At 32.3% G+C, this 15,603-nt stretch overlaps 1 protein-coding gene across 4 annotated transcripts in view; it reads right to left on the bottom strand.

The window, feature by feature from the left end:
• The window catches only part of SLIT2 (slit guidance ligand 2), a 392,002-nt gene that overhangs the window by 355,203 nt on the left and 21,196 nt on the right, over window positions 1-15,603 (bottom strand). The window lies entirely within an intron of this gene.

The following is a 15,603-nucleotide window of genomic DNA, read 5'->3' as shown; positions in this document are numbered from 1 at the left end:
TCCAGCTTTCAAATTTCCTTATGAAAAAGTGGCATGAAAATTGAATATAATTTCCATATTCTTTATTTTCCATATCTGGTCAGAGCAGAGAACAGATTACAATAGACCTCTTCATAGATCTGAATATTTTTTCTCCTCCCATCTCATAATAAGAGGTAGTATTTCTCCTTGTTTAAACTAATTTCGAGGTCTAATTTCAATCCTGTCTTCTTCTGCCCTATATAAAATCATGCTCCAGCAGTCATCCTCTCTCTCTCATGGACCTTCAGACATTCTTTCTCCTTTGGTTCCTTTCTTTCTTCACACTGTCCTCCATATACTATAAGCATGAGATAAATTGGACTACTATTTGTCCTTAAATACACTCTATTTTTTTTTGCCTATATGTCTTTGATCAAACTATTTTCATGGCTTCCTTTTCTTATCCGTATTTTGATCTACTATTCCTTTAATATTCAAGTAAGATTCTGCAGTCCCAAGAAGATCTCCCAAGGTCATGGATCAGGTAAATATTGATATTTCCTCATTAAGAATTCACATAGCATTTGTCTGAAGCCTCTCTGATTCCATTACATATTATATATATGTATCATAAGTATACATATATGTATTATATATCTCACTACTAGACAACATTGTACATAAAATCAGTGGTTATATTTTATCTTGTGTCTAAACTGCCAAGGATTTGAAATAATTTAATAAGCACAGTAGGTGTCTAATAAACATTTGCCAAATTGAATTGAAATGACTATTTGTGTCCTCAAGTAGCTGATCCTTTAACTGGAGGTGGCAGGGCCAACATAAATATAATTCAACAAGCATTTATTAAACAGTCTTAATCAAAGCATTACTCTAGAAACAAGAGATCTGAGCACAAAAATGTAAAGAAGTCTACTCTCAGAGATTGATTTCTAGGATGGAATTAGATTGTAAACTTCCTGATGGTAGGGACTGTTTCACCTTTCTTTATATCCCCAATGCTTAGTATACTGCCAGGCACTGATGCCCTTTAATAAATGCTTATTGATTTGATGACTAAAATACTAATTTTACAAAGGCAAATACCAGTATATGCCAACTATTTTATATTGTCCTTGGCAGTTGTATGGTAAATAAATTACGCATTTAAACTCTGGTCCAACAAACTATGATTCATTTTGTTTCCCTAATTGTCACTGTGATAGTTTTTTTTTTACATAATTGTTTTAATTTTAGTTAATTGATTAATTAAGAAAATTTTTCCATGGTTACATGATTCTCATGCACTGTGACAGTTTTAACATTCCTTCTTTCTTATTTATTTACATCTAGTGAAAATCTCAATGGATTTGAAGTAAAATCTCAATGATCTGAAGTTACCTTGAACATTTAACATTAATCATTAACTGTATGTTACTAGAGAAGTCATTAAGGCTCTCTAGGCATCCCTTGGTTTCCTTTTATATAAAATGTGGTAGTTGGATACAGTGACCTCTAAGTCCCCTTTCAGTCATTATTTCTATCATGTTCAGCTTTTCATGACTTAATTTGGGGTTTTCCTGGCAAAGATAGTAGAGTGATTTGCCATTTCCTTCTCTAGCTCATTTTACAGATGAGGAAACTAAGGCAAACAGCCTTAAGTGACTTGCTCAGGGTCACACAGCTAATGTGTCTAAGGCCATATGGGAATTCAGGAAAAGGAGTTTTCCTGACTCCAGTTCCAGCCCCAGCATTCTAGTCATTGTTCCACCCAATTGCCCCTTCCTAGGTCTAAATCTATGATCTTATGATATTTTTAAAAACAAGCTATAGATTAATGTTCTTTATAGAGCTAGAATTATATCTGCTTATAAATGGGAAAAAAAATTATTGAAGTGAGCAGGAGGAAATCTGTATGCCCCTCCAGGTTCTGAAACCTAACGCGCTCCATGTGATTGAAAGAGTCATAGCTTCAGTGTCTTTCTTACTCATTTGCAAGGAGACTAAAAGAAAAAAAAGACAAAAAAGAAGGCTAAACAGTATAATCCCTAAAGACCCTTCCAACTCAGAAATTCTGTTGTTCTCAGTTTTGCCTATTTTGGAGAAGTCTTTTTAAAAAATCTACATTTTTTCCAATAGTCCATTTCCATCCTATTTTATTTTGCAAGAAAATGGACTAATTCAGAAGGAAGTTTTACTTTTTCCCCCTAAGTATTCATTATTTTAGAACAATATTTCTTATTTAATTGTTTTAAGGGAAGAAATTTCTTGCATTCTTTTGGATATATACACAATAGCAACTCATCCCATTTCCAATTACCCAGTTTAAAAAAGTGACAGGAATAAAAGAAAAAGAAAAACAACCCCAAATCCTTCCAATTCTATAAGCTCTAATATTTTTTGTGTAAAAATAACAGATCATGACTACCATGCCATGGAAGAAAGTAAGTTATATGTGCAAGTAGATTATTAAACAAACAGAAGGAGAGAAACAAACCTTATAAATACACTTTATATATGTATATATATACACATATATATACAAATCACACACATGTGTAAAACTGAGTTTATTTTTCTGTTTTGAGCCTAAAATAATTGTTTGCTTTTCATATGAACGTGTATATATGAACATGGTTTTGAAAGTCATTTTGATATTGAATAGTTTATATTATTTTATCAGGATCACAAAGTTTGAATATTATTGTTATAATTTCTGTGAATTGAAAAATTTCCCCTAAACTTCTAACTAATAACTTAAGCATTACTTTTGAACTATTCAAATTATGTAGCAAGTAAATCAAAGCCATCAGGATTTAAAGATAGTATTATATTTGTTTCCCTAAAATTTTAAATTTTAAATATTTTCCAAGGCAGAGAACTCATGCAAATCAATTTCCCTTTAACTCATCTAATTTTTAAGTCTACTCTGAATTATTACACGTCTTGTTTCCAATTCAAATTTGCTAGTGCTCTGAAAAATATTCTTCAAGTCACAGAAAGAGATGAATTCTTTCAACTAAGACAGTGCTTTATAAAATTTTGGGATATATTAATTACTTAAGCACAAAATAACATTTAGAGGAAGGTATTTCCCTATTTCTGAAAACTACATCAAATGAAACAAGTTTTCCTTTAGATTAAACAATAATAAAAACCAAACAAGCATCAAATGAGTGCTTCATTTATTACTAAAAATAATGAAAATGGATGTTTGCATTTTGTGGCATAAATCTCCATTTCATGACACATGACCATCAAGAAAGACTCACAACCATCACCAGAATTCTATGTGAGGAATTTAAAATTGAATATTAGAGATAGGGAGAAGCAGTATAGGAATCATTACTCATTATCATCCTCTACGTTAACTATAGTTTTCAACAGAATGCTTGAAATAAAGCTACAGAAAGTGAGTTTATATTCCAACCCTTTTATCTAATCATAAAAAGCAATCATTTCATCCATATATAAAATCATTAGTTGAATACTAACTTGCCCCCCAAAATGTTTCTGTCCAAATTCAGTTGAATACAAGATGAGATAGGGTGGTTTAAGAATTGTAAACAAACAAAGAAAGGATGCATTAAAGGTTGGCAAAGTAGTATGTATAAATTGTCTCATTGGATTTTATATATGAAGTAATAGTTCTTATTATCCCTGTTTTACAGGTGAGGAAACAGGCTCAGAAATGTTTAATGACTTGCCCATGCCCACACAGCTAGCACATTTTAGAGACAGCATTTGAACTGAGGTCTTATTTACTCTAAGGTTAGCTCTTTATACTACTCCTACTGCTTTGAAGTAATATCCTTGGATAATATGTGACCATGAGAAAACAAATTCTCAGTGCCCCCAGCAAATGTCTAAGACTATAATTTAAAAGATTAATACCAAAAGATTCCAGTGGAGAGAATTTCCACACAAGTGATCCATATACAGTAAAATCATGACCTAATTGTCAAAAAAATTATAAATTTTAAGAAACTAGAGATAATGTAGCTGAACTTCTTAATATGACTGATGATGGTAATGAGGACAACAGAGTTATTCTGTCCATAGACACACAAAGTTGTTAATCACAAAGTTTTAATTAGAATTTATTTCTTATGAATCCTGAGCTAGAGCTTTTCCTACCATATCCTGTATTGTTAGTTTCAAATGCATTCTGAATTTTCATTTTGCTGTTCTCAATTTAATTTTAATCAGCTAAACAATGTTTCTTGAAAGTCTATTACATATGAGCACTGGTTTAGGTAGTTGAATTTTTTTAAAATTAAAGAATACATGGACTCATCCACTTTACAGTATAGCTAAAAATAATATTGGAGACAAGATAGTATGTAATTTTAATTAAATTAATTTTTATATTGTCCAGAATTTATTTTTTTTATCCATCTTAGCTTCTCCTAACTGAAAAGAAAAACAAAATCCTGGTCAAATAAGCATATACAAGCAAAACAAATTCCCATACTGGCCATGTCCAAAAAACTATGTTAGTATATAACAAAGTACTAAATTACTTGACTTGAACAGATTATGTGTGTTGGAGAGAAGTGTAAAAAGGGTAGATGTGGAAACTGGAGTCAATTTATAGAGGTCCCTGAAAGCAAAAAAAAACAAAGTTTGAGCTAGTAGGTAATTGGGAAGCAATTGGGAGGCCAATAGCAACACTGCCTTTCAATGCTGAGAACTTTATGAATTATAACTTATAATTATAACAGATGACACATAATCACTCTAGTAGTCTAACTATAAAGCAAATATTTATAACATGGTTTCATTCTTCTGAGAGCCTTCATCAGTGAACTAATTCAGATTAAATCTACAAACTTTGTTTTGTGGATTTAAAATGTTACTTATAATCACTGTAAGTGAAAACGAAATCACCTTTTATGATATGATTGTATAGCATTTGTTCACATTAAATGAACTTTCCTATTATCTCTCCCACACATCACAAGAAGAGTAAATGGAAAAATAAAGGAGTTAAAATTAAATCAACATTTTTATTCATAAGTCTTTGTTTCTAAAGATGTGGTGGAAAAGTGTTATAAGTATAGATGAGAATGAGAATTTTACTTTATGAGTTGTGATTATATTTTACATTCCTGTTGTCTGTTTTAGTGAATAATAAAGAACAGGCTACAGAGAGGGGAAATGTCATATGGATTTAAATCTACAAAATATAAAATGAAACAACTTGTTTAAGGTATATAAAAGTAAGGGAAAGAATTTAAGAAAGCCACAATACAGTGACTTACTCAGCTCTGGGAAAATGCACAGAGATTTTCTAATAACAGGTGCATTTGTAAATGTCTTAGGATTTTTCATTTTTTTCTAATATATTAAAAAGGAAATGACATGCAGATAAAATGTGGATTAAATGGATCGTTCATTCTAATTCTAACTTATCTTTTAATAAAGTACTTTAAAGAGCAGAGCAGCTGTTTTCCTTGGTAACATACTATAAAGTTGTAGTTCTATTTTATAAGAATATGCTTATTTTTAATGAATTGCTTCGTAAAAGGGCAAAAGCAGGTGAAGAAATTTAGTGGGTATTTACAGCAAACAAAATGGCTATTAGCTTACTCTTCATTTTACTTTTGAAAACATTTTCATAATTTTTTTCTTAGTCTTTGATAGATTTCATAAAGTAATATATTATAGTATTTTTATAAAGCAAAATGAATGCTTCCCAGCCCATTCCCTTGAAGAGATTACATCCTTGAAAACAGATGTTTTTAAATAATGTGCGACTTTATTTCTAAAACTTATAAATTTAGTGCTTTGCTGCCAAAGTTTCATATGATAATCAACTAATTACAAATGTTACATATATGTTCTATATGAATATCATTTCCTAAAATAGTAATTAAACTATTTATTAACAACCCTTCTAACACAGAAGTGAGGTCTCCAATTAAGAAGTCTGTGTTATTCTAATCTAAAATGTAATATAAATTAACATTTTAGATAAAAGGTCAACAGGGTTAAACTGTTTGTCTTCCTAAAAAAGTTTATGAATGCCCTTTGTAGCTATACTTTTAAAAAGAAATTGCAATGAAACTAGAATATTAAAACCTCCCAGGAAACCAACAATAAAAGCCACTAAGAATTTCACAAGTTTTTTTTTTCCTTAGGTGTTAATTAAATGATCATTTAACATTGCAATGTAAACACTACATTTTCATCTACTGACAGCATAGCCTATTATAAATCCAGGGCAATAAAAGTCTTGGTGTTAATACTCTGAACCAAGTTCCCACAACACTCTAAGATGCCTTGTCGTGTCTAAGGTTAAGCATCTAGACACAAAACAAAGATTGCGCCTGCTCGACTTCCAGTTCAATTTTCCCATCGCCCAGTGACCTAGGTAACACTTGGAGCAATAAAGAATAAATTTAATTTCTCCAGCATTTTGTGAGGATTAGGAACAATTGTTGGCCTGCAATGACTTTTTATCCTTGGATTCTTTTTCCTCCAGAGCATTCCTTCAGTTCCAAAAGAGAATTCTTATGGTTTAAGACGTAGAACAAACAGAACTTTAAATTAGTCTTTTTTCAATCAATTGGAACTGTTGGAGGGGAAGCAATCAACTTTCCTCTGGGCTTTTCTCAGCTATTCAGTTACTTCAGGCTTTAATCTTTCACTAGTAGAAGAAACCTATCATGATAGAGTAAAGCTATCTTTCCCCATTCTCTTTTCAGACTTATTTATTTCTCTTTTCTTTAAAAAAAATTTTAAACGCTTAAATCAAGATGCCATACTTAAGCTTATACATTCACTTGGGGGAAGATTCAAGAGGCACAGATGTTCTCTTAATAACCCTGCACCCCATGTTTTTACACCACCGACCAGTGACATAAACTCCGAAATGCCTTTTTACTTTTCATTACTTCCTTTTCTAGCATTGTTTCCTTTTAAACTGCTGCCCAAAAGGTTTCTCACATCACAATTTACCCAAGCTTTCAAGGTTAACTCTTCCAGGAAGAACTCGGTGAAGGAACCACCTTGACAATTAACTTGGTTAAAAATAGTGAACAAAAAAGGAACTAAGCAGAAGTCATAATTTACACTACAGAGTTAAAATAACAATAACAATAGAATTTAAAACAATAACAACTAGTATTTGTGTTGGAAGCTTACAAGATGCTGTTAAAAGTAATTCTTCCTCTTTCTAATTTCTATACCAAAATTTGTTGACTAAAAATCAAATTAGATTAATTCTTAAGTACCATCATGTGAGATTGGATCAGCTGAAATAATAGTCCTGTTAACGCCCTGCCATATTTAAAGGCATGTGCCAAACTATAACCCTAACTACATATTTTAATTTATAGCCAAATGTTCTTATTTGTCTTTTTATTTCATCTATTTTTGCTAAGACTCATCCCTGAGCCTAGAATGACTCCTTCTCTCCATGCTGAATATCTAGCCATTATTTAAAGGGCAACTCAAATGCCATTTCCTTCAGGAAGCCTATCCCTGACCCCTTCTAGAGGGTTAATGAATGACCCTTTCTACTGAAATTTCCAACATAGTATCACTTCTCCAATGCCCTTACCAGGTGTTATATTGTATTAGCATCTGAATATGCCTCTATTATCAATAAGTATCAAAAAGACAAGAAGCATCACTTGTCTAGATTTGGGTATCTTAGGAGCACTAAGAATTTGATGCACACAAGATATGTCACAGTTTGTAAATAATTTGCTTATTAGCATGTTAATTTATTTAATTTTCCCAGATGGATCAAATGAACTTACCCTATTCTAGCAGAGCACCAATGAAAAGTGGCAAAATGGTACTTTGCCCATAAAATAAATTGGCAAAAAATAAATTAATTAAAAAGGCAGCATTAGCATTTTAAAAATAGTTGAATGTAATGGCTGCCTTTTCAACATACCAGTTTCAGAGAAAAGAGGAAACAGCAGTTTATGAGAAATTCTTCTCATGCAACAAGCACATATACATTTTAATGCTCAAACTTTAATTTACCACATTGGTTCACTTAAAGCAATTTTTAGGAAAAATGCTTGGAATGTTGGATGTTTGTAGGTAATTAACTAAAATTTGAGAAACTTAAACTTCATAAATTCTAAACTTTATAAACCTGATTAGTTTGAAACTTAATGTTCTCCTCCAGAGAAAGAACTGACAAATGCAAGTAAATAAGACATAGTTTTATATATACAAATGTCTTTTTGTTAAATAACATTTTTTCTAATGGGGAAAAGGGAGGAGGGAATTAAACTGGGAATTTTAATGTGAAAAACAAATTAATAAAAGTAAATTTTTAAAAAGAATGAAAAAGTATTTTTTCTTTTTTCCCTTTAAATTCCATATATATTTTTATATATAATATGCAGAGAGGAAAGAAAAAGGAAGTATTTTGGACTGGGATTATGCCTTCTAGGTATTAGCTCATGATAAATTTGGAATTACCAGGTTAAAATGGGTAACTTTGGACATGAATTAAGACATCTATTCCAAGCTACCAAATCACATCCCCATCAACCTACACCAATGTGCACTATTATTTGTGTATGATTGCTGGGCAGACAAAATTGCAGGATGGCGCAGAAGTTTAAAATCTGACAGAATTAAGAAAAGGTCTTAGGAAGAGCAGTGAGGTAGATGACAAGGATAAAAGAACATAATAAACAAGTTAACTTAGAGTCAGTTTCTCTATTGGAGTTTCTGTAATTTAACTTTTTATTACTAAGAGATTAAAAAAACAACAACTTTGCTTAGCATTCTCACTCTCTCTCCTATCAGTAGCACCTCACCTCTAAAAAATGCTTCATGGTTTTAAAAATAAGTATTTTTGAGATTTTCATCAAAAATGCATGTTAAGATCTTACTAATTAAAATTGCTTATAAATACCTTTCAATGTAGGAAATTGGGATTATTTCAGACTGAGTGTCATTGTGCCTGAAACTTAATTTTTAATATAAAGACAAATTTGAAAAATGACAGTCTGGAGGTATTTGTTAACCTAAGAAGAGCTTGAGTTTCTTTGCTTCCACACCAATTCATTTTGTGCCAGTTTTTTTTTTTTGTAATAGGATTCAGCTTATTAAAGGTAAACAGACCTAATATGGCTTATTTTTACCCTTTTCTAATAAAGGAAAAATGGAGGGGTCAAGAAGAATGTCAATGCATATTTGTGGAAGGGCATAAACTACTTTTTGGGAAAAGGATTACAAAAATTTGTATCAGAGAAGAGTACATATCTAAAATTAACAATTGTTCTAAAGATTTTAAAATTCATTTGTAAAAGGATATGTATTTCATTTGGATACTTGAATTATAGAGTGACTTTAAAGTTCAAAATGTCCTTAATAACCATATACTATCACCCCCTAGTTTCTCAGATAGGGAAAAAGAAGTCCAAAGAAATTAGGAACTTAATATAACAAGGAATTAAGATTACAACCAAGGTAACAAGCTAGTTAATTAGTGGTAAAGCCTGGATTAAAACTGAAGTTTCCTAACTCTATGCTTATACTATTTTTTTCTATATGATACACTCGCATAGGATAAAGTCCCTTTATTTCCCCAGGTGTTTAATATGACCTCAGAGAATGAGGAATGCATTTGTAGTTTGTCGACTATTCTTAGGGGCTTTCTAGCAATGTACATCAGCACTTACGAAAATGTCAGCATTTTTTCTGAAACTTACAGCCAAAGAAATTTGCCCTCGAGCAACTGTATGTCCAGGGTTACACTGCTTTGGTTGTCAAAGATGAGATTTGAACTGTCTTCCTGTCCCTAAGGCCATCTCTCTACACACTACATCTACACATAATCCAAAAAAATTCTTTTTCATTTTTGTACACTTTCATTTAGCATTTAACTTTTAAATACTCTTCCAAAATTTGGAAATAATGATTTAGCATTGATAACTTTGCTATTTATAGCCTTCTTTCCACATGTCTCAAAAAAAGATGGGTCTTTCTTGGCAAAAGATTAGCACCCAAATACTCAGCTTTCTGTTTTTCACTAACTTACTTTCTTTGGATAAATAGGATATGTCCAAGATCTGGGAATAAATAATAGACAAAGCCTTCAAGAGTAGAGATAACACGTATTACTATTCATTTTAGTCCCAGCACTTAGCAGAAAGTTCTGCACACAGAAAGAATTCAATAAATGTTTGTTTCTTAGAGTAAATACACCTATTTACAAATTGGAAAGAAGTGCTGACATATACATGAGAATATTGTTTAAATGGAAAGACATTATTAATACACATGCTTTTCTTAACTGATTTCACTCTCCCTTGGACCACTGCTCAGAGATCAAGTATTACAGTGGCTATAGCATTTCTAGTTGCGGAAACCTGCCAATTACTGCTTGGTCCCTAACAGCACCCCAGCAACAAGGCAGCTTCTAACCATCTATTGGAAGGAAAAAACATTCAACAACCGAGACTAGCACAATCTGGAATACAATCTCATTCTTTATTGGATTTCTAACCTCTAAACCAGAAGTCTGAACTCTAATTTGAATAACATTCAAAGCTTGAGCTAGTTCAATAAGGTCCCACTTTTCATGGCAAAGCAGTTCCTGATAGCTTTTTTTTTGGGGGGGGGGGTAGGAGGTCAGATAAGAATGTATCAAACCTTTTATCTGACTATTTAAAAATAAACTCTTGGTTTCAAAGTATTAACATTTAGGAATAAACATTTAAGGCAGGATGGGCATTGTTCAATCTCAGTTTTATTGTTTTCTCCTGATGTCAGCACAGAATAATGAAGACAGAATATGGAAAGCAAACTCCAAACTCTGTATTAATAAACATTCAAAGAAAAAAGTTGGTGTTTCCAATCACTTACATGTCACCCACCTTTCTGAGCCTCACCTCTCTGATTCTTTGTTTTCAGACATCAACAAAGCTACCTTGAGAGAGCTAACAAAATACCAGTGTTAACAGTGTAAATCATATGTTCACTTTCTAACAACTATAAAATAGATATGACAGCCATCCGAAGAACTTTCATCCTTAGTGCATGAAAGATCTTCAGTATTCCCAGGAATGGAAATCAGCGGTAGCTATCATGGTAGCTCACTAGATGAGTAATGATGTCAATCTGGCCGGACAACGGTAACCGTAGCAACTGTAACCTGCAATTCCTGCGTAACCGTTGTTGGATTTATTGTGGCAGGGGCCAAACAGGCCAAGAGTAAAATGAAGCAAGGAACTATGGTATCTGACACATCTAGTACCACACACTTTAATCATAGCTGGCAGAAATTAATTCAAGAGGAATTTTTGCAAGGGCTCCCCATGCAGTGTTCGGCTTTTATTCTATACTACAAGGATTTTAAGTAACTAAATTGACATGAGGGAACTGTTGGAGGAGTTAGAGGGTTTTAAAAATATAATTAGATTAAATAATGGTATATTTTTATGTAAAAAAAAAAACACCATGGGTTTTGTGTGTACTGTTATATCTCTCAAAACACTTCAGTGTTTAGAAAACCCTAAGGAGGTAAAACAGGTAATTAATCTAGTTGTTTTCTCCTAACCCTTTAATTTAGTTTCCCCTCTCTAGAATGATTTCTGGGTTTTAATGTTAGCTCAGTCAACTTGCATATACTGAAAGTGACATGGAATTAAGAAATAAAACCTCTGCTGTAGTTTTTGTTCCTACCTAGTTATCTTAAAAAGTTCCTGAAGGAAAAAGCCACATTGTTCTTCACACATGTAGGTACAAAGTATGTATCAAAAATACAAATTGAGAAAGATCGAAGAGTATAAGTTCTCACATTTGGTAAATAGAACTAAAAAACTATAATCTTAACAAAAAAATTTAAAGGTCAAAATATTTGTTTCAGTTAAGTCTACTTTCACCAGACTTTTTATGATGGTCACTATCGATAATGAGGCACCATTTCCCCATAGTGAATATCTTAAGTACCTGAAAACTATAAACTCCACTTGAAAACGGGGGTGAGGGGCGGGGGAGGCTTTCACAAAATGTTTTGAAGAAAATTAAATAATGAGTCACTTGCATATATGTGGTACCTATGTTCTTTTTGTAGTGGTAGAGAGAAAAAGACTTAACAAAGAAGAGCTTTGAATATTTAAGTTTATGTTAGAAAGCTGGGTAAATATAATAATGCTCAAAAAAATAAACTAAAAACCACAAAACAAATATGTGTAACCCAAAAGGCTAACCACAGCACCACCAAATGAAATTCCTCTCTAACAAGCCAGGTTTTGTAAAACTCAACTTGAAAGTGTGAATTGCTCATGAGTAAATCAACTTTCAAGTAATCTAATTAAGTGAATAAGCACCTAACTTTGTTCATCCACTAAACTGACTATGTACCTAACATATAATAGGTGTTTAATAAGAATCTATGCAATGCATGATCTCACAGATACTAGTCATATATAGCAGTCAATAGGCAAAAAGAAACAAGGCACACCTAACTCAATCCATAATGTAAATGGTTGCAATACCATAAGGTTGCTTTGGAAATTATTTTCTCCACTTAAAAGTACAATAAAAATAGAAATAACTGTGGGGTGCTTTTGAGGGACTGGGATGGAGAATAGAGGAGGTTGTAGAGTATCTAGTTGAGCTGAGAAAATTATGTACTGTCTCTTTTAAACTCCTCAACCTATCACTTTCCTTTACTTACACTTCCCATCTGTCAACAAGTGCTTGTAATTTTATTACACTGTCCTGTAGTTTATGCAGAGTTGGTATTATTTTACAGAGTTCTGTTAATGGACTGGATAAATGGTAATGCTATTTAAACTAGTCTCCTGCTCCAACAAACACAGCTGCAACTGTACTACTATTTCTGAGCAAACATCTTGACCTGAACATGTAGTGCTCTCTCAACCCGTCCAAAGAGAAATTGGAGCAGACAGCAAAGGGAAAGCATAGTTGGCCGCTGGCGGCAACCAACCATGTCTAATCATAATTCATATACAGTATGCCCTCTTTTTCTTTTATATTGCATTTAGGCTACGCAATGAGCATATGGGCTTCTTCACCTGGCATCTCATTTACAGTCAGGAGTCAGTTAAGTGGTGATCATTCTTCACAGAAGCTCAAAGAAAGTTTACAGAATGGGTGCTCCATCCAATTAGTTTTTGTTTTTTTAAATAGCTGAACTCACAATAGAAAAAGTGCAAACTGTGTCTCTAAAAAATATAAAATAGATTATATTTTTAACTGACCATTCCTCAGAAGTGATTAACTCAACACTAATTAATGCATTGTATCAATTGGCTATATAAAAACAACTACAAAAGACATTTTTATTTGGAATTTTTGAGTTTGACAAAATTCCTCTAAGTAAGTAACTTTTATTAGACTATAGATTATAACTCTGCTTTTTATATATCCATCTGAAATAACTAGATAGTTTGATAGATCAATGATTATCCTTGATCAGAAGAAGTTGAATACTACAAAAACAATTCCTTATCATAGCCTCTTTGATATTTAACGTTTTTTCCCACCCTGGGTGAAGAAATGTTCACTTTAAAATAAAGAAATACCAAGAACATATATGTAGAATGGCAAGGTACATATTTCATAGGTTTAAACTGGAATTTCAGGGGAGGAATTTTTACCTAGCACCTTCATTACACAAGTACTAGTAAGGCTTAGTAAATTCTAAAATACCCCCAAAATATGAATTTTTACTGACTTTTTTTCTTTCCACACTACTGATACATATACTAAGAGGGAAAACCATTTGATAAATCCTTGCTATTGAGGATAATAAATTAATTCTTAATGTTCATCACCCAGAGGAGCCCAAGTTTAAGATACCAGTTTTCTTTTTATGAAGTAGAAAAGAGAAGTTTCAACTTAAATTTTGCCAGAAACAATTATTATCAAAGTTCACAAACAGCTTTTCAGAATAAGAATACTGATTAAACCACAAGTCCAGAAATTCCAAGGAATCTAGTCTCTCAGTCAGATGTATAATTCCAAGTAAAAAATGGCCAAAATGTCTAAACGAAATAATTTAATAAAATAGCAGTAATTATGATCTTCTATCAACTATCACTTCTTTAACTACAAAAAATAAAAGTAATGATAGCTGACATTTATATGGCACTTTAAGGTTTATAAAGGGCTTTACATACACATCTTTATCTCTTACTTCACAAACTTTCTTTTTCTTATCCAATATTTAATTCAATTATAAACATATAATGTAAACTACTTACAGGGTTTTTGAATGGATGAAGGAGCAAATGATTCAATAAGGTCCATCTATTTGCAGTTACAACTCAAAAAAACATTCTTCCTACCTGTATCCCTTATCAATGTTGTTTCCTCAACTGGAAATACTCAACTCTTCCCTCCTCTTGATCAATTCAATACTACATTTCCTTAAGACCCAGCTCAAATCCTACCTTCTCAATAAAGAACTCCTGTATGCCTTGGCCTTTTCTTTCCCAATATTATACATATTTCAATTCCGATTTTAAATTGGAACCGTGGAGTACTGTATGTGAAACTAACCATATATTCACACTGACACCAAGAGCAAATTAGCTAGCCTTTAAGATACATTTCTAAAATCAAAGTCCCCAAAATTTAATGCATTTTAATCAGTCACTTTTGTCTCCCCCCTTCCATAAATTTTATATATTTGAACATTAAAGAACTAAACTATTAGAAAAGCTCAGTCTTCCAGATGTCCATCCTTTTCCATAATGGTCCCTACCAAAAGACTTTGTACAAATAAAAGTTGATTTCAAGGGCTTTGATTTCCACTACTTATTGAAAATGAATCAATTATATAATAATATGCAGAAGCATTTAATCCTATAAAGCCCCCCAAAGACTAGTACTTTTAGACAAATTTCTTTCACTATCTTTCTGAAACAGTGGCTTAGAACTTCTTCCCAAATTCCCAAATTATAGGAACACAATGAATGAAGGCATATACCAAACATAGTTCACAAATGATTCGGTCTCTCTAGCTTCTGGGATTGTTGAAAGAACCCTGAAACTTCTGCATAGCCCCAAGAAAACTGTATGGTTGCCTGCTTGTTATTCATCTAAATGTTCCCTTAAGATCAATCCAAATAGTCAAATATCTCATGCACTTCCAAAAAAAAGTATTTTCATACTTTTAAAAAACAATATTTTCTTATTCATAGTTCCAATACCTCAAGTGAACCTCCCATATTCTGATGCTACACACCTCTATGACCAAAAAATCTCAAATTTAAAATTCCAGGGCATTTTCTTTTTTGAGGGGGGTTTGTGATTACTATTATTTCATCCTCTACAAGTCCTCCTATGCCTTACAAGGACACATGTTTATATGTGTGTATATATATATATGTATGGGCATAGACACACACATATATATGTCATGGAGGTAATTCTAGGGTATCAAAGTTTTACTCCACACAGTTCATGTTTTGTTAGGTCTACTAAGTTTTAAAGGCATTGACCATAGCCCTGATAGACACTATGGCTGTTGTTTGAGGACCATTCTAGATAAATGTGGAGGAGCTCATCACCAAGTCTACTGGAGGGTAATGACTTTTTTTAGCCACAAGAACTTTCAAAGACATCCTAATAACTCATAGAAAAGTAAACTGTTGGTTGATATTTATATTTAAAGTTCCCACACTGAAA

This window comes from Monodelphis domestica, chromosome 6, assembly GCF_027887165.1.
Source record: "Monodelphis domestica isolate mMonDom1 chromosome 6, mMonDom1.pri, whole genome shotgun sequence".
Taxonomy (NCBI): domain Eukaryota; kingdom Metazoa; phylum Chordata; class Mammalia; order Didelphimorphia; family Didelphidae; genus Monodelphis; species Monodelphis domestica.
Note: the sequence above shows the minus strand (reverse complement) of the source record. Positions and strands in the feature narration are given on the sequence as shown.